General features: G+C 46.5%; 1 protein-coding gene and 1 long non-coding RNA gene across 5 annotated transcripts in view; one reads left to right on the top strand and one right to left on the bottom strand.

The window, feature by feature from the left end:
- Positions 1–18,193, top strand: part of SLC12A8 (solute carrier family 12 member 8) — a 139,805-nt gene that overhangs the window by 57,871 nt on the left and 63,741 nt on the right. The window lies entirely within an intron of this gene.
- Positions 990–12,742, bottom strand: LOC132683601 (uncharacterized). Of its 2 annotated transcripts, XR_013557767.2 has the most exons (4): positions 12,203–12,742; positions 7,180–7,290; positions 3,667–3,750; positions 990–2,306 (listed from the first exon to the last, which is right to left on the bottom strand). It is a non-coding gene; the product is annotated as an uncharacterized LOC132683601 (long non-coding RNA). The 2 variants fall into 2 exon arrangements; XR_009612306.3 differs by lacking the exon at positions 3,667–3,750 and having other exon boundaries at positions 12,203–12,724.

The following is an 18,193-nucleotide window of genomic DNA, read 5'->3' as shown; positions in this document are numbered from 1 at the left end:
GTGTCTGAGACATCCATGCTGGTTAAAGAACAGCAGAATGTCATCTAGTGCCCAGGTTAGGAAATAGAAGTTTGCTCCCTCAAGGGCTCCCTGTGCTCTCCGCCAGGGGCTTCTCCTTCCTTCCTCACCAGCATAATCTGACTTTCGGTTATTCAGGTCCCTGACTTTCCCAAGGTTGTAATATGTGTCAGGTACTAAACATCTGGAGGGGTGTGTTGGCAGACAGAACTGCTGTCTGTTTTTACGTCTGAGGTCCTCATTACCATCCTTAGCCATTGACAGTCGGTCGAATAGAACAGTTCTATGGGGTGATGAGTAGGCTGAAGAGGTGAGGGCAGCAATTTCATGGTCAAGTTCATGGTCAAGATGAGCCAAGTACATGAGATTCTGAGATAGGCTCAGACCAGTGTTCTGACCTCAGGTTAAAAACTAGGTGTGGTGGGCTCCAGAGAGCTTGGTGATGAGGGCCCTCAGCATGTCCTTGGTCCCATTACTCCAGTCTGGGAGGTCACCCCATATGCATGTACAGAGTTGTTCACCCAGGATCTCTGTTCACCCTCCTTTATCTCCCCTCTCTGTTGGATCTCCATCAGAAATGTCATTCTGATTTGCTCTCTCATCTTTAAAAAAAAAAAAAATTCTTAAATGTTTACTTTGTTTTTGAGACAGAGAGAGAAAGACAGAGTGCGAGTGGGAGAGGGGCAGAGAGAGAGGGAGACACAGAATCCGAAGCAGGCTCCAGGCTCCGAGCTATCAGCACAGAGCCTGATGTGGGACTCGAACTCATGGACTATGAGATCATGACCTGAGCCGAAGTTGGATGCTTAACTGACTAGGCCACCCAGGTGCCCTTGCTGTCTCATCTTGATGGAGGTTATCTTCCAGTAACTTCTTGAGAAAGAGCTCATGGGAGAGAAGTGGTTTGAGACTTTTTGTGTCTGAAAATTCTTTTTTCTGTGCTCACACTCGACCCATAGTTTGGCTGGATGTCAAATTCTAGGTTGCAAACTATTTTCTTTTAAACTTCTGATTGCTTGTCTCCTGGCTTCTAGTATTGCTGTTAAGCAGTCCATTCTGATTCATAATCTTTTACATGTAACTATAAACTAGTAGGAAGTTCTTTTTGTCCCCGGTTTTCTGAAATTTCAAAACGATACACGAACATGAGGTTCTCTTTACATTATGCTGGGCACTGGGTGGGCCGTTTCTGGTCTGGTAATGTATCTTTCAGTTTTGAGAAATCATCTTGAATTATTTCAGTGGTGATATTTTTCTACACTTTCTGTTCTCTCTGGTACTTTTACTATTTGGATATTGGATTTTTTTTATTACCTATTTTTATCTTCACTTTCTGAGGATTCCCTTAACTCAGTCTTGTATGCCTTCAATCAATTTTTTTATTTTGCTAAACTGTTTTTAATAATCAAGACCTTTTTCTTAGTTTTTTGATTGTTACATTTCATTTTATTGTTTTAATGACATCCTTTTTTTTTTTTTTTTTTTTTTTTGGTTTGCTTCAAGGATGCAATACTTTCTCTTGTAGCCCTCAGAGTATTTGTTGATATATTTTTCAGAGTTTTCTTATCTTTGCAAAGTTTCTGTTTCCTTTAAGCTGACCTTTTCCTTTTGTTTGGGTCTTTATCATCCCTATCAGAGGGACTTATCAGATATCTGGTCATTCTTGGCTTTCTGCTCCAGAGTAAGAGTAGGGAGAAAAGGCCAATTGGAAGTCTGAGCTCATAGCTGGGTCTGGTCAGTTTAGTCTGGGTACACTAGCTATTGGGGACCCTCTCCCAGGATCATCTTTTTAGGTGCTTCATGAAATGTTTCACTTTCTTCAAAGAGGCATCTTCCAGTCTGCCTGAAGGATGAGTCAAGCCACCCTTGCTATGAGAGCTGAGTTGGGGGAAAGGGTTGGGGACCACTGCTTCAGTATTCAGTAAACATGGACTCGATTTTTCTCAGCTGGGCCTGGCACTCCAGTCAAAGTCCTTGGTTTGCCGTCTCCAGAGAGTGAATACGCTGCAGACTTCTGTTGGCCAGAAAGCACCAGGTGCCTGACTTCCCAGAGAGTCTGCCTTGGACTTCTGGTTTTAATGCACCTCCTCTCCCATGGCCAGACGCCTGGTGCCATCCATCTGAGACTTTGGAGAATTTTGTGGGGTAAATCAGGTTGGTTTTCAGTTTCCCTTTGCTGGTTTGAGATTCCATTTTCTCAGGTCTGATCTCAGGACCACTGGACCACCCAGCGTGTTTCAGCTTCCAAAATGTTGTTGCTGTTTTCCCCATACTTAGGGATTTAGATACTAAAAACAAAACAAAACAAAAAAACCCTCTTTACTATGTATTAGTGGGATTTGTGGAAGGAACAAAATTAGGTACATATATTCAGTCTGCCATCTTACCCCAAAGGTCTGGTGTTAATATTTTTAAATGACAAACTGACCATGTTTAAACATTTTTTTAAATTAGAGATTTTTTTTCTCTAGAAAAAAGAAATTATCTCTCTTGCTCTGGCAGCCTCTGAGGTCTTGTCCTTAAGACTATAATTACTGTGTGGATTGTACTCTGATTTGGGGAGCCACTTGTGAAAACCTTAATAATATTTTTTAAACATAAGGTTTCTGAGTGTTTATGAAGTTGCTTGGGATGATACTGTAGAAGAGATATGAAGAAGGCATTTTCTCTTGGTGGATTGCCACAATGTGATTTGTGACCTGGGGTCACAATAAATACTTGTGACTACTTGTTATCTCCAGTACGTGTGACCTTAGGTGGTGGTACTTCATCATCCCAGTCAGAAACTGTGAAATTAGCATCGTGGAAACCCTCCCAAATGACTGTACCTGTACGAGCTTTCCTCCCCCATTTTGGAGAGTTTGCAGCCTATAGGGAAACAAGTTTTAGGTATTGCTCTGAGGAAAATAGGACTCTGTGCTTGAAATATGTGGGAATAGTGACTAAGGAAAACGCTTCAGTTGTCTAAAGAGGGTTCTATAATGGGCATCGGGGCTCACTAGGATTGAAAATAAACAGAGAAATAGTTTACTTAGAAATGAAACCTTAGCTTGGGGCGCCTGGGTGGCTCCGTTGGTTAAGTGTCCAACTTTGCCTCAGGTCATGATCTTGCAGTTTGTGAGTTTGAGCCCCGTATGGGACTCTGTGCTGTCAACCCAGAGCCTAGAGCCTGCTTCAGATTCTGTCTCTCTCTCTCTCTCTTTCTCTGCCCCTCCCCTGCTTGCTCTCTCTCTCTCTCACAAAAATAAGTAAACATTTAAAAAAAAAAAAAGAAATGAAACCTTAGCTTGAAATGGGAAAATGCATTTATTCCTGAAAAGATTTTTCACTGTTCATTTTAAAGTTGTGTCTTGCTGATGCCTTGTGTTTCCCTGACTCCTTTATTGCCACTTTGTCCTTCCTTTGTCCTTTGTCTCTTTGTCTCTGTCTCTCTCCCACCCAAGCTTTATTTCCCTCTCTGTAATCAATTCCCTGCAATCAGTTAATCAAAAACCTTTTCTGAGCACTGCTATGTGCAGACCCAATGCTAGAAGTTTAGTTTATACACAGGGATAAGGTACAGTCTCTCCCCTAACCAAATAATCACCAGATGTGGGGTACGTGTTGTAAAGGAAAACACACTGGTAGGGGGTGGTGGAAGACCTTTACCTTGGAGTGTCAGAGAAGTCTTCAAGGAGAGGGAGACGTTTGAATGGACTGTGGAGGTTACTCGGCAGCTCATCTGGTGGTAAACTGGGCAGGGTGATCCCAAGGAAAGGGAACAGTATATGTGAAGACATGGAGATGAAAAATGTATAAAAAATTTTGAGAAAGCGCAGGAAGTTAGGTGTGCTGGAGCATAGGACCACGGGGTGGAGGGGGGTAGCTAGAAGGAAATAAGGTTCCTTAGGTTCAAGGAAGAGCCATGTCCTGAGGAGACAGAGGGAAGCTCAGGAAACTCAGGGCTGCTGTGTAACCCCTGTGGATCCCAGTGCTCCAGAGATCTGCCTTGGTGAGAAATAGAACATTAGCTGGTCTCTCTGTTGAGATTACAGTGGTAGCTGATACTTGCTGTCCCCTGCTGCCTTCTCTCAGAGTCTCCCTGTGCATTCTTGCCAAGACAACACCTGGTTGGATAGGGTGTCCTGGGGAATCTGTTGGACGGTGGACTCCTTCAGGACCAGGCTGTGGAGTCACCTTTGGCTCATACTGCCATCTCTGGTTCAGAGACATGTCCAGGAAAGCAGGGCCATAGGTTCCAAGGAAATCTTGGGGCAGAAATAAATTCTCATGACTCATATTCTCAAAAGACATAAGTATGACAGGTATCAAGGGTTTCCTGGATTGTCCACTACAGAGCGGCCAGGATTCATCCATGGGCTAAGAGGAGCTAGCCAATTTAAAAACTGGGGCTTAAACAACAGAAGTTAATTTTCTCACAATTCTAGAGGCTAGAAGTCCAATATTAAGGTTCCAGCTGATTTGGTTCCTGATGAAGAATGTCTTCCTGGCTTGTAGACAGTCACCTTCTTTCTGTATCCTCACATGGCCTTCCCTCATTGTGCCTGTGTGTGTGTGTGTGTGTGTGTGTGTGTGTACACATGTGCAGGTTGGAAGAGGATAGGGAGAGAGGAAGAGAGAGAGAGAAGTAGGGAGTTTGGGAAAGAGTGTATGCAGTCACTAGCTCTCTTGTGTCTCTTCTGATAAGGACACTAATCCTATCTGCTCAGTGCCCCACCCTTATGACCTTATTAACACCAATTACTTCCTTATAGACTCCGTCTCCAAATATAGCCATTCTAGAGCTTCAACATATGGATTTGGGGGTGGGGGGGGAGGAGGGGAGGGTGTGGGTTAGGTGGGGATGCAAGCATTCAGTCCATAATAGGTAGTATATACTAAATTATAGTGTTAATTTATTTTTATTAAGAATAACATATTTAATTTTAAAATATGAAGTATGAAGTTTATTTCCTTATAGCCTTTTTTCTATCCCCCTTTTTGTTACATAATTGGGCTCACACCATATATAGTATTTTTTAAAGTTAAAATTAATGTAGCAACATTCAGAAGCCCCAGATGGAATGTGATATATAAACATAGGCTTGATGACATGTCTTATCTTGAGGATTTTCTTAGTCCTTCTAGTTAGAAAAGCAAACAGATAAACAAACAAAATAACTAGGAATAACTTTAGAACTCCACAGGAGGTTTAAAGATACAGAAATCCTAAACATGGAGCAAGGTCAGTGGGTTTTTCCTTTGAGGAGGGAAGTGACAGACTCCCAGGGGCTCTTTGAGAGCCCTGCCTGGGGTTAGTGTGGGTGCACAGGGGGAGGTCCTAAAGGCAGGGGACTGGGCCTCAAGCATCCAGCTTACACTGCCAGGAGCCGTGGGGTAGAAAGGAAGACCAGATGCAATTTGGGAAAACAGCTTTGTGATCTCATTCTCTTGTTTCTAAATACCACTTCATTGTTTCCATCCCCTCCCTCCACCCCCCACCCCTCACTCTCTGTACACTCCACCACCACCACCACCGTCAGGAACACACACTCCTTAAACACAAGCAAATAAAATTTATTTTAACCACGAGAGCCATGATTGTTTTGTTTCTTGTTAGTCTATGATCCAAAATAATAAGAAAACTCCCCAGATTCTGCCATAAGTATTTGCTTTACCCCACACCACTGGCTGTGTGAATGCACGCACACATAAAAGCCACGCGGTGACTGTGCTGCTAACCTGGCCACCTGAGATGCTTTGTAGAAAGCACCCGCCGCAGCGCCCGGCACCCAAACCCACGCACTTGACTTCCTCCCCTGAGTGTTGACCTGCCCCATCCACGAGTCAGTGACTAATGCTTTCTCCGAACTGAGCTCATTTGCGCGGTTTCACGTGCGTGGTGTTTTGAGTCTCTCTCACACACATCCTCTCCTGGTGGATGGTAGGCTCCCTAATCAGGCACCAGGCGAGAAACCTGGGCGGGGCTGGGGTCCCTGCTTGCCCCCAGGCCCACATTAGTGCTCTAGATGGCTATCATTCGCATGTGCAAATAAGGTCTGCCTCACAAGTCTGCAGCCCAGAACATAGTCTCTTTCACCCTGAACACTGGATCTAGAGATGTGAAGGGAAAAACTTCCTGGGCTACTCCAAGAATTGATGTTACTTTTCTGAAGAAGTGAAAATACTGCATTATGAAGGTATTTTGTTTTTGTTTTTGTTTTTGTTTTTTTGCAGGAGAAAACTTAATGATGAAGTGGTTCCCAAACTGTTACTCCACTCTTACTACTTCCAAACTTGTTTCTAATAGGCCATCAGATTTTAATGTTGCATGTCTATATCAGTTGGTGCATTAGAAATCTCATACCTGTACCCTTGCCTGACTTTCTTTACTGAATGGCCCAGAAACAATTAATACTTTTGGAAACACTAAGTATATTTCTGCTTGTAAGTAGAGAAAAAAAAAATAAAGTGAAATAATTTATTAAGAGACAAAAAGTAGTGGGTCAAACCGCTTGCTACAGATTTCTTGAATATAAAATCTGAAGAGAGCATAGTGACCAAGGAAGGTCATAGTAGCTAATGTTTATCAAATACTCCCCACGTGCCGGCACTCTACTGGGCATCATCTATCTCAATTTATCCTTACGGTGTCTGTGGGGTCAATGCGCTGTTATTGTCCTTGCCGTAAAGATAAGAAAACTGAGGTTCAGAGAGGTTGTCTTGCTCCTGACCACGCAGCTAGTAAGCCATGAAGCCAGAGTCTGACCTGAGGGTCCATGTCCTTCTTAACCCTCAAACTCATGCTGCTCCTAGCCATGCTGTTGACTGAATTGTTAAATAAGCAGCACACTTACAGCGTGATGTTTAAAATGCATCTGGGAAGTTGTTCAGTAGTCAGGTGGAATGGGAACCATGGTTGCAGCGTTTGGCACTGGGAGATCTCTGGCCAGAGTCCCCTCAACCACTGCCTGTGCACTCTGGGCCAGGACCCTACCTCAGTTGCCTCATAAAAGAACTTGATTTTCGATTCATCATTTGTTAGAACTCAGCAGGCTGTGGTCCCTTTCCGAACCAACCCCTCATCTACTGGTATGCATGGTAGGTGCCACGGAAGGACACTGGCAAGAGCAGAAGCTCCACTAGCGATTGGGGTGGGCTGTGTACCTTCTGTTTCCTCACCTGTAAGACAGGGGGCTTCTTTCACTCCCCAGGTGGCTCCTTCCGGTCATACCCATCTCAGAACTCAACAGAACTTTGTATGATGCTGCCTGCCAGCACGTGAAACATAGCCTAAGTGAAAAAGTACAAGAACACGCTAAAAGACAGAGAGTAGAATCACAACTGGGCCCTCCTATGTCTGCAAAAATAACAAAACGAAGCATCAGAAATAGCAGGGGCGCCTGGGTGGCTCAGTTGGTTGAGTGTCTGACTTCAGTTTAGGTCATGATCTCGCAGTTTGTGAGTTTGAGCCCTGCGTCGGGCTCTGTGCTGACAGCTCGGAGCCTGGAGCCTGCTTTGGATTCTGTGTTTCCTCCTCTGTCTGTCTCTCCCTCCCATGCTCATGCTCTCTCTGTGTCTCTCAATAATAAATGAAGGTTAAAAAAATTTTTTTTAATTTATAAAAAAAAACAAAAGAAACAGCAGAAGTGCTGGTGGAGGCCAAGAGAGTTTGGCAGGTAGTTGCAGAAAGTGCTGAGGGACGCAGAGCTCAGCAGAGAGTACAGAGGTCACTGTTTCAGGCTGGAAGAGCCCCAAGGACAGGAAGCGCACCTTACCCCGTTTTCTATCCAGCACCTTAGAAAGGACCTGACACATGGCTGGCTGTCAGTTACGCTTTGCTGAGCGACTGACTGGGAAAGGAACCAGAATAGATCAGGCTCCAATAAGGAGATGGACATAGTTCTAGAGAACACAAATCAGAGCAGCTTATGGAAGTGTGATACCAGTTGTAGAGAATGAAGCCGATCAAACAGATTGTCAGAGCACAGACTCCAGACAAGTGGAATGGAAGGGTGGAAGGAGCGCCTGCCTGGGGGGCCAGCACACTGCACACTTACTCCATTCAGCCTCCCTCTGTCTTCCTTCCATCCACCCACCAGGCAGTAGCTATGGAAGCCTATTGGGTGACAGGAGTCAGGCTCCAGCATACAGTGGAGAATAAAATAGGTGTGGTCCCTACCTCATGAACTATGGAGATGATTAGGGAAGGTCATTGTTAATGGCAATAATATGTGCTTTTATTTATTTATTTATTATTACCATTGTTAATGTTTACTTATTTTTGAGAAAGAGAAAGCACGAGCTGGGGAGGGGCAGAGAGAGAGGGGGACAGAGGATCGGAGGCAGGCTCTGTGCTGTAGCACAGAGCCCGATGTGGGGCTGGAACTCAGGAACCACGAGATCATGACCTGAGCTGAAGTTGGATACTTAACCGACTGAGCCACCCAGGTGCCCCTGTGTTTTTGTGATTAGTGCTACCAGAACCCAGGCTTCTTACAAGCTATGCGATGGCAGGCGAGTCACTGAAACCCTCTGAGTTTGCTCATCTGAAAAATGGAAATAAATGCCTCCCTGGAAGGGCATTTCTTAAGAATTAGAAATAATATTATATGTCAATAGTGGCTGTGGTTTTCTTTGAGTTTATGTATGTGTGTATATGGGGGAGGGTTCTCTCCCCACCCACCTCCCTGCTGATTTCAAGAAAATGAGCACTTCCTGAATATTATGGAGAACAACATTTTGGTTTTATTGTTTTGATGATGATTTATTCTGTTAAATTTTTTCCTGCTCCTCACAAGCTGACAGAAAATGCTAGATATCTTAAGGTACAACACCTTAAAATCCTGATTGCCAAAAATCATTAGAAACATTCAAAAGTAAATAAAATAGTAAATTCAAGCAGGAAATTGATAATTGTTGTTCCATTGAGGACCATTTTAAATTAAACATGCCAGATGTGATCATTATAAGAATAGTTCTCTGGGGATGCCTGGGTGGCTCAGTCTGTTAAACGTCCAACTTCGGCTCAGGTCATGATCTTGTAGTTCTTAGGTTCGAGCCCTGCGCACGGCTCTGTGCTGACAGCTCAGAGCCTAGAGCCTGCCTCAGATTCTGTGTCTCCCTCTCTCTGCCCCTCCCCCCTCCCGCCCCCTTCGTGCTCTGTCTCTTTCTTTCTTAAAAAAATAAATAAACATTAAAAAAAAAAAAAGGAATAGTTCTCTGTATGGTGCAGTCTTAAGTTCCTAAAGTCATAAAGAAACTTCAGTTATGGTCTAAAATAAACAATAGCAACCAAACAAACCCTATCCATTTTTCCATTTTTTTCTCCAAGTTCTATTTGAAGTCAGAGGAAAATCACTTTTTGCTTTCTTGCATTGCAGTAACTCGGGTGGAAGCCATTTTTCAGACCCTTAAATGTGCTCACAGAATGTTGGGAAGGAGGCACGAAAGACTGGGTTCCAGTCCTGGCCCTGTCGCTCCCTCGCTCTGTGAACTCTGTCTGCGCTTCAGTTTCCTCATCTGGAAAAAAGAGAATAATGATACCTGCCTCACAGCTTGCTTCAGGGTTAAATGAGGTGGTAAACCTTATTTTCTCAATTTTAAAACACCATCAAGTTTGAGACACACTAAATTTTCAGGTGGAAAAAAAAGATCACCATAAGTCTACATGTTGATTGTAAGATATCCAAGTTTCAGGAAATCAAAATGAAAAAAAAAAAAAAATCAGAGTCAAATTGAGGAAATACAGTAAAAAGGAGTACCTGGCCGTTAGGGGGATTCTAGACAAGGGTGGGGCTGTCTCACTGCCACGATGTCCTGTCTGAGGGTGGAGGAGCTGCAGCGTGTTGTGCGGGGACCTCCCTGTCCAGCAGTCTGAAACGGGGCCGTCTTTGCAGCATTTCTCTGGATGCCTCCTCCCAACCCCCAATCACATGCCAAGCCTGGTGTGGATCAGTTGGGACACATGATGGTTTCCTTCCTCTGTGGAAGTTCCACCTTGTAAAGATCAGAAAATGCTTCGGCATTCTCTTCTGGACCAAAGAGGATACTCTCTCCCTGTATGAGTTTCTTTGACACGGACCTAGTGCCTCCCAGCCATTTTCATGTCACTGCACAGCCAGAAAATGATAATATTTGTATAGTACTCCAGGGTAAGGGAGGGACAGTCAGGCCAAGAGGCCAAAATCTTCACCATCTGGAACCCATTCCGGGCATTTAGCGTGGCCCACCTCCTCTAGTTGGTTTCCCCCCTGAAAAAGAAGGTGGAGGGGGAGGAGGAAAAGAAAAAGAGACAAGAAGGAAACCCTGGTAATGTTCACTGTTCTTTGCTGGAGAATTTTGAGGGCATTTTAGTGTTTCAAAGCATTTTTGCAATAATTGTCTTGTATAATGGTCTTGTATCTTGATCAACATAAGCTTGGGCCTATGGATACCATAAACAAGAAAGTTTCTATACCTGTATGTGTGTCAGAACAACTAGGGAATCTTGTTACTGGTATAAATGTATATTTCCCAGTAGCCCGAGGCCTGAGAATCTGAATTGTAAGAAGTATACTCCAGGTGATTCTTCATGTGCCCACAGATCTAGGAACCACTGCCATAAGGCCCTTGGAGAGTTTCACCTGGCACTATACTTTTTATATCCTGCCTTATTCCTATCCTTTCTTACCTTGTAAAGGTAGCCTTTCTGATGCAGTGGTCAAAACCTAGTCACATAGTAAGTTCCCTTGCATATGTGCTTAGTCCTGCCCCTGGTATATGAGGACACTACAATGAGCAGGGAATCTGCTTATCTGCTGGCCCAGAAACCCATCCTCCCAGGCTTGCAATTTTTAAAGAACAGTGTGTCAGTTTGGTTTGGGGACTGCTTGCATCAGAATCACCTAGGAGCTCATTAGAAAAACACTCTGAATCAGACTATCAAATTTTGAACTAATAATCTGCATTTTAAATCAGCACAAGGGTAATTTTTTATTTTTGAGACAGAGAGAGACAGAGCATGAATGGGGGAGGGTCAGAGAGAGAGGGAGACACAGAATCCAAAACAGGCTCCAGGCTCTGAGCTGTCAGCACAGAGCCTGCCACAGGGCTCGAACTCACAGAACGCGAGATCATGACCTGAGTCGAAGTCGGACGCCTAACTCACTGAGCCACCCAGGCACCCCAGCACAAGGGTAATTTTTAATGCACATTCAGATTTGGGACCTACTGCCTGTGGGTAATTTAATAATCCCATTGATCTCTAAAAGGTTAATTTCCAGGTAAATAGATTGTTACCTCCATCAAAGGCAGACCTTTTAACCATCCAAACACACAGCTAGCCCCTTCAAGTAACCAGCCTTGCTTCTAGTACCATTATTGGGATGGTAACCAGGGAAGGATGTTAAGGTCCAAGGAGCCAATGGTGTTCTTAAAAGCTTGATATGATGGCTTGTATACGCGTAAGATTCAACACATCCTGCCCTTGTTTGAGTTTAATCTGGCAGTTGGGATGTTTTCTCTCTGGCTGTTACAGGTCTCCCAATCAAAGTGGACATTTCAGAGGAAGCAGTTGTGTCTTAGGGTCCACAAGCCCCTGAAATTGCATGCAAAATCTTATGTAAAAAAAATATATTTTTCTAGGAGAGGGTCCAGAACTAGTGCCAGGTTCTTAAAGGCATGGTTAGCTCAGAAAGGGGAAAGATTAAGGATTCAAACAGAGGAATTTTTAACGGTTAGAACTGGGGAGAATTGTAAACAAAGGCTCATGTCCTGGTAAGGATTTCTGAACTTGAGCACTCCGAGCCAACAGCAAACCCTGACCTTCAGCATTTCTCAAAACTTACCTAGTTTGTCTCCTCTTTCCTTCCTGCCTCACTCCTTCTTTTAGGCTTGTATCTCTCTGGTTTTCTTCCCCAGTGTTCTTTTTTCTTTCTTGAACTCTCTGCCCTGTCTGGATCTTGTGCCATCCCTCCTCCTGTCCATTCCTTCTCTCCTCCTCTCCCTTGCTGCCCTAATTAGGAAGAGAGCATATGCTCTTTTATTTGTTCTACCTATAGAATAACATTTCATGTTGGTGGTTCTTGGTTTTAAAACTAGATGAATTGAATATTTAAGATTTCTTTGGAAGGGGGAGAAAATTATACCTTAGGTACCCGAATTCCTGGCTTTTTGGATCCGGCCTTTGATATATTGAAGGTTTTCTGTGGGCAGAAGTACTTACTCATCCTTGGCTGGAGGAAGGCAGGAGCAGACATGCCGCAGGCCTTCCTCTTGTTCTGAGTTGAAGAGTGATTGACCAGAATCCTGGGTACTCCCGCCCAGCTCCCACTAGTGATTATTTTCATTTGTTGGCTTTGACTGTGGAAGGCAGAGAAGCAACCTTTAGACTGAGGAGGCCATGGGAACACAGTCAAGGCTGCAGAAGGAAGTGAGAGCTAACACTGTCCAGCTCTACCCTTGTGTCTGCTCTGGCTCTGTGAGCAGGAGGGGGTTTGGCCTGCTCGGCTCCCTGGCCAGTTCTGGGGATAAATGCCTGAAGCATGAAATCACTGGCTTGGGAGGGCTCTTTCACACTGACGGGCCTGCCTGCCTCAGCCCTGAACAGCTGGGAGTTCCAAGGAAGTGGAGGGTGACACCCTGAGGGATGGGCTAGCATGTGTGTCCCGCCTGTGCCCCCAGCTCCTCTCCCTGCACATGGAAGTGTCCTCTGGCTGTGGGGAGTGGGCAGAATACCCTGCGTGGTTCTGTAGAAGAGCTAATAATGGCACTTCCTAGCTCAGGCATTTGGGGGGCACCTGCTGGATTGCGGTGGGTCTGTGAGAGACAAAGTCAGGGAGACGTGCCCTCACGTCGCTCACATTCGGGTGGGGAATGAGGCGACCACCTATATAGACACAGAACCAGACAGACGGTCCCAGGCTGAGGGTAGGTGGTGCAGAGAGGACCAGCTGAGAGCCGGGGTCTGTGACTGGGCCTGGCTTTGTGGCCTGGGGAGCCTCTGAACGCTGGCTGGAGGGGAATGTGGGGTTTGCCACGGGAGCAGTTGGCAGGAAGGTGCTGCCTCCTGGGGGCTGGCAGTAGATGAAGCCCTAAATCAGACATCTGAAGATTATAGAATGGGGCCCTGTGTGAGCCTCCCCTTTACCCTCACTCTGGCCCCGGGGAGGCCAGTGCTAGAAGTTGCTGAGCTTGTGGCAGAAGTGGCCCCAGGCCTGCTTACCATCTAATTTATTTGTCGCTCCAGTCACAGATCTTAACGCTCACTGGGGGCTGGGCCATGCGTGTTCATCTTCAGAGACTGTTTCTGAAGACATAGTGAGCCCTCTGGCACGGCGTTGGCCCAACCCCAGCACACAGGTGCTCGGGCCAGCACCGGGCAATGGAACAGCCCCTGGAATTCATTGCACTTGCCAGTGGATTTCTAGGCCCTGTAGAGAGTTGACAAGTGGCTGTAACTGCTGGCCCAATTTGAAACACCGCATCATACTTACAACACTTGTCAGAGCCGTGGCTTTCGAGTCAGACCCGGTGTTCAGAGTCCAGCTAGCCTATAATTTGTGGCATGGACTTTCTGACTGCCTGCCTCATTTCTGAAGAGCAGGTCACAATGCCTACCTTGCTGGATTGTCAAAGCATAAAATACGATAACGTACGAGTGTCGTAGCTGGCACAAAGTGGTAAGAGGTCCGGTGTGGTAGCTGGAACCAAGTGGGTGCTCAATACATTATTATCACTATCATTGTTTTTCCTGGACACGTATGTCCCTGGGGGTCCCTGGGTTATATTCCACGACTCCAAGCTTCTCTAGCTTCAAGATCTGGGGATCTTGTCAAAATGAAGATTCTGATTCTGCAGGTGTGGGGGTGGGGAGGGGAGAGGAGAGAGCTGAGATTCTGCATTTGTAACAGGCTCCAACCTAGTTCTGCCTAGAGGAGTGTCCTCTTTCCTCCCTTGTCTTTGCTCTCTGCCCTATCGTGCCTCCCCTGCCCCCCAGGTCAGCCGGTCATCAGAACACTTCCTGGGCTCTACTGAAAAATACTCTCAGGCAACAGGTGTGAGCTGGGACAGGCCCAGCCAGGATATATGGTTGCCCCTTCCCACTGAGCACCCCCAGTTATTGCATCCATCTGGGGATGAGGAGAGGATCCTGAGAGAGGAGGGAACTTGTCCATGATTTTGAGGAGCTCCTAATCTGTTGGGGGGACTGTATGAACACACCTTACTGTCCCTGCAGAAAGGCATGCAAAGGCTTACAAAGGAACACGCAGACCAAGAAACCTGCCATCAAGGAACACACTCAAACCAAACTGCATCCTCTCTGGGGCTTCAGCAACCTGGGAAGGTGGCAGGTGCCCTGCCCCGCTTGCCCTTCTCAGAGCCAGAAGACTGAGGAGCTGAGAGGAGAGCATCCCTGGCAGCCGCCCTGGAGGGAGGTGTGTACACAGCATGGGCACTAGCCCAGGGCAGCCCTGGGTAAAGGCATATCCATTTAAGGCCAGTTCTCATTAAGTGGGACCTGTGTCAACTGCTCCCAGGCCTGGGGTCATAGTGACTGTGAGGTTCTCGAAAGTGGGATCATGTGCTAAAAGCAAGGCTGGGATAACAGTGCCCTTGACTTTACTGTAGTTTTGGGTGGGAGCTGGATATGGGTGTTATTGAGAAACTGCATTCTGTGCATCTTGACAGCTTTGCCTCAAATCCCTGCCCCCATCCCCCATCCTACTCCCCACCACTGGCGAATAAAACTCCATAGGTTCTCGATGTCAGCAAAGGGAGCCCTGATTTCTGTCAAAGCTCCTGAGAATATGGTGCTTTCTCCTAAAATCTGCCCATAGAAATGGCGATGAGATGGCTCACTGAGTGGCTCCACTCAGCAAGAGCTGAGCTCCCATACCTTTGCCAGAGGCGTCCACCGCTAGGAATAGTTCGTACCTGGGGCTTTGCCCCTCACTTTCTGAAAAGCTGCAGCCAGGAAGCTCCCTTTATTCTCTATTTCTGCATCTGCAAAGCAGAGAGGAGCCCAGGCCAGAAACAGGGATACAATGATGGTCCCTGCAGGGTGCACTGTGGAAACAAGTGACTTGTTTATGTTTTATTGAGGTTAAACATATGTGACATAAAATTTGCCATTTCAACCATTTTTTAAATGTACAATCCAGTGGCATTTATTACATTCCTCACGTGGTGCAACCATGATGACTTTCTGCTTCTAAGAAACTATGTCTATTAAGCAATAACTACCCATCCCTCCCCCACAGCCCTTGGTGACCTCTATTCTATTTTGTCTTTATGAATTTGCCTGTTCTAGATGTTTCATATAAGTGGAACCTTACCATATTTGTCCTTTTGTATTTTTTTCACTTAGCATAATGTTTTTGAGGTTCACCCATGCCGCAGTATGTGTCAGTATTTCATTCCTTTGTATGGTTGAATAATATTATGTTGTATGGACATACCACATTCTGTTTATCCATTCATCTGTTGGTGAGCATTTGGGTTGTTTCCATTGTTAATTATTAATATTTTATGGGTTTTGTATGTTTCCTGGGTCTAGACACTGGAGACACACCAGGAAATAAGACAGCACGGTTCTTGCCCCCACCTGGTAGGTAGCCAGGCAGGGACAACAGAGAGATGAGTGCCGTCACAGAACCTGTGAGGACCTACCGGACACACTGGTTGGGGGCTTGGCCACACTGGGTCCTGGTCTGGCCTGACCAGCCGTTAACTGTGCGGGGTTCTTTTTCAGGCCTCAGCCTTCCCATCTGTAAAATGGATTTGAGGCTAAAGGCCTCTGTGGCACTATCATTTCATGGTCCTATGATGCTGAATCTTCTGCTATGGAGTTCTAAGAGAACATTTGTTTCCTTTCTTTTTTGGGTCGGGCGTGTGGTGGGAAAGAGGTACCTATGGCTGTAGAAGTGGGGAGAGGAAGGGGTGTCTTGGAATTTGAGTATTTCCAGCAGAGTGCCTGGCAGGAGGGTGGGCTTGCTGACACAACTGTGATTGTCTTGCTGACAACCCCCTGCAGGAGGCCACTTAACCTCTTACCCCCCACCCCCCTTCTCAGTTGCCTGCCCCTGAGAGGGTGTCCAGGCAAGACTAGGGAAGGTCAGAACTCTTGATGGCCAAAGGGGCTAGAGTTGTGTAGGAACAGCCCATTCAGGGGACTACCAGTTGGGTTAGGATTATTTCGGGGTCTCTGGGCCTGGAGTTTAAGCAGGATGGGACTTGGGATGTCAGAGGCCAGGACGGCCAGAAGGAGTAAGTGGTGGCTGGGTGGAACCCACAGCCAGGGTGGAGATTTCCTGTCAAAACAGCCACTTATCCTGGCGGGAGAGTGCATTCCTTTACCCTAGGAGATAAGAAGGCCCGATTTTCCTCTCAGGGTTCCTTTGAGCTGTGAGCAGCCACTGGAGACTCTGTAGCCCCCTCAGTCGGGGCCCCAGCCTGACCAGCTCATGCTCCTGGCTCCCCTCCCAGGCTCCCTGCATCCTTGAGTGAGCACTGACCCCAGCAGTGGCAGCCAAGGGTTGAATCTAGCCTCCTCTGTGCTTTGATTTCTTTACCTGAAAAATGCACCTATCTTGTAGGATCGTTCTGAGCTAATATACTTAAAGGGCTTAGAATAGTGACTGGGATAAAGCCTTACTCAGGGTGTGTGGCAATTGCTAGTCTTATCCCAAGATACCTCTTTGTTTCCTGGGCCCAGGAAAAGTTCCCACCAAAGTCAGGCCCTTTCATGTTCTGGGGCATTTGACAGTTCTTTTCTCTGTAGGCATCTCCAGGCAAAAATTTCTTATCTCAGCTGGCTGACCCCAAGGCAAGAAAAGATTCATTAAGCATTTAAAATAGAGTCTATTTCAGCAGACTGAACAATTTCTTGGGTATTAGAAATCATTCTTCGTTAAGACAAGGTTCTTCCTCCCTTTCACAAGTGAGGACTCCTTTGCTCAGAAAGAATCTCTGAACAGTCCATCCTAGATTGTAGGGATTGTAAGGGTTGGCAGGAGCCTCTCTTGTTATGGGAAACTTTCAGCCACCCCCTTCCAAGGGGGCACCCCTAACCTCTCCCCGCAGACCCTTCATCCCTTGGGTTGCCCAGCCTTGGGGGCTTTCCGGCACTGTTCCCGCCAGCCAGTTGTCCTTCAGGGTGGAGGCCATCCCCAGGGGCCTCGAGGCTCCAGACTGCTCCTCCCTGTGCCCTCTGGGCAGGCACAGCCCCACTTCAGACTTCCCTTCTGGCCACTGCTGGAATGCCCAGCCCTCCCTCTGTGTATTTTCTCTCTGGGTGGGGGCCTGGGAGCTGGAAACCCTGCTCACATCCTCTCCCCACCCTCTCTTTGGAGGACCAAACTCCAAAGAGGCCAAAGCCAGAGAGGAGACTGTGGTGTGGGGAAGGCTAGCAGCTCGCCGCCCAGAACTCCCGTGGGGAAGGAAAGCTGTGCTGTGGGTGGGCATCTTGGGAGCCTCTTCCAAACCTATCATCATTTCCCTTCTGTCTCTCCAGTCTGTGGTCAACACAGTCCCAACCAATACAGCCTGACTCAGTTCAAGTTCAGAGCACTTCTGTGGAGTACCTGTAATGGACTGAGATTGTTATGACCCAGTTTAATGAGATAGCCCTGCAGACTGGGGCTCGGTACTCTGTGGGCTCCGGGCTGGACTCCAAGCTAGGGCCACAGTTCCGCTTCCAGCTCTCATGCTTTGCATAGCTGGTTTGCATCTCTGAGCTCAGTTGTCAAAATGGGCCCACAGATTAGACCATGAAGGTTCGTTATCTGCACTAATGGAGGGCACCCAAGATGCTGTAATAACCAACAGGAGACCTAGTAGCATACTTGTAATCCATAATTGCTTTGTTTCCTTAACATATTCAGGAATGTGACGGCAAGCTGATGTCACAGTTTTGTAGCACATGTTGTATCACCACCACAGGGAAGGGAGGGGGCATCAGGGAGGTAGGGGGTGGTGCTGTGATGTTCTAGAAGCTAGTTTGGGATTTTAGATCTGCTGCTGGAAATCAGTGGTATCATTGGACTCTGGGTACTGAGTGTTAAGAATGAGCTTCTTGGGGGGCGCCTGGGTGGCTTAGCTTGTTAAGAGTACGACTTCGGCTCAGGTCATGATCTCACGGTTCATGAGTTGGAGCTCCACATCAGATTCTCCGCTATCAGCACAGAGCCTGCTTCAGATCTTCTGTCCCCCCTGC

The sequence above is a fragment of the Panthera onca genome, chromosome C2 (genome assembly GCF_046562875.1).
Source record: "Panthera onca isolate mPanOnc1 chromosome C2, mPanOnc1 haplotype 2, whole genome shotgun sequence".
Taxonomy (NCBI): domain Eukaryota; kingdom Metazoa; phylum Chordata; class Mammalia; order Carnivora; family Felidae; genus Panthera; species Panthera onca.
Note: the sequence above shows the minus strand (reverse complement) of the source record. Positions and strands in the feature narration are given on the sequence as shown.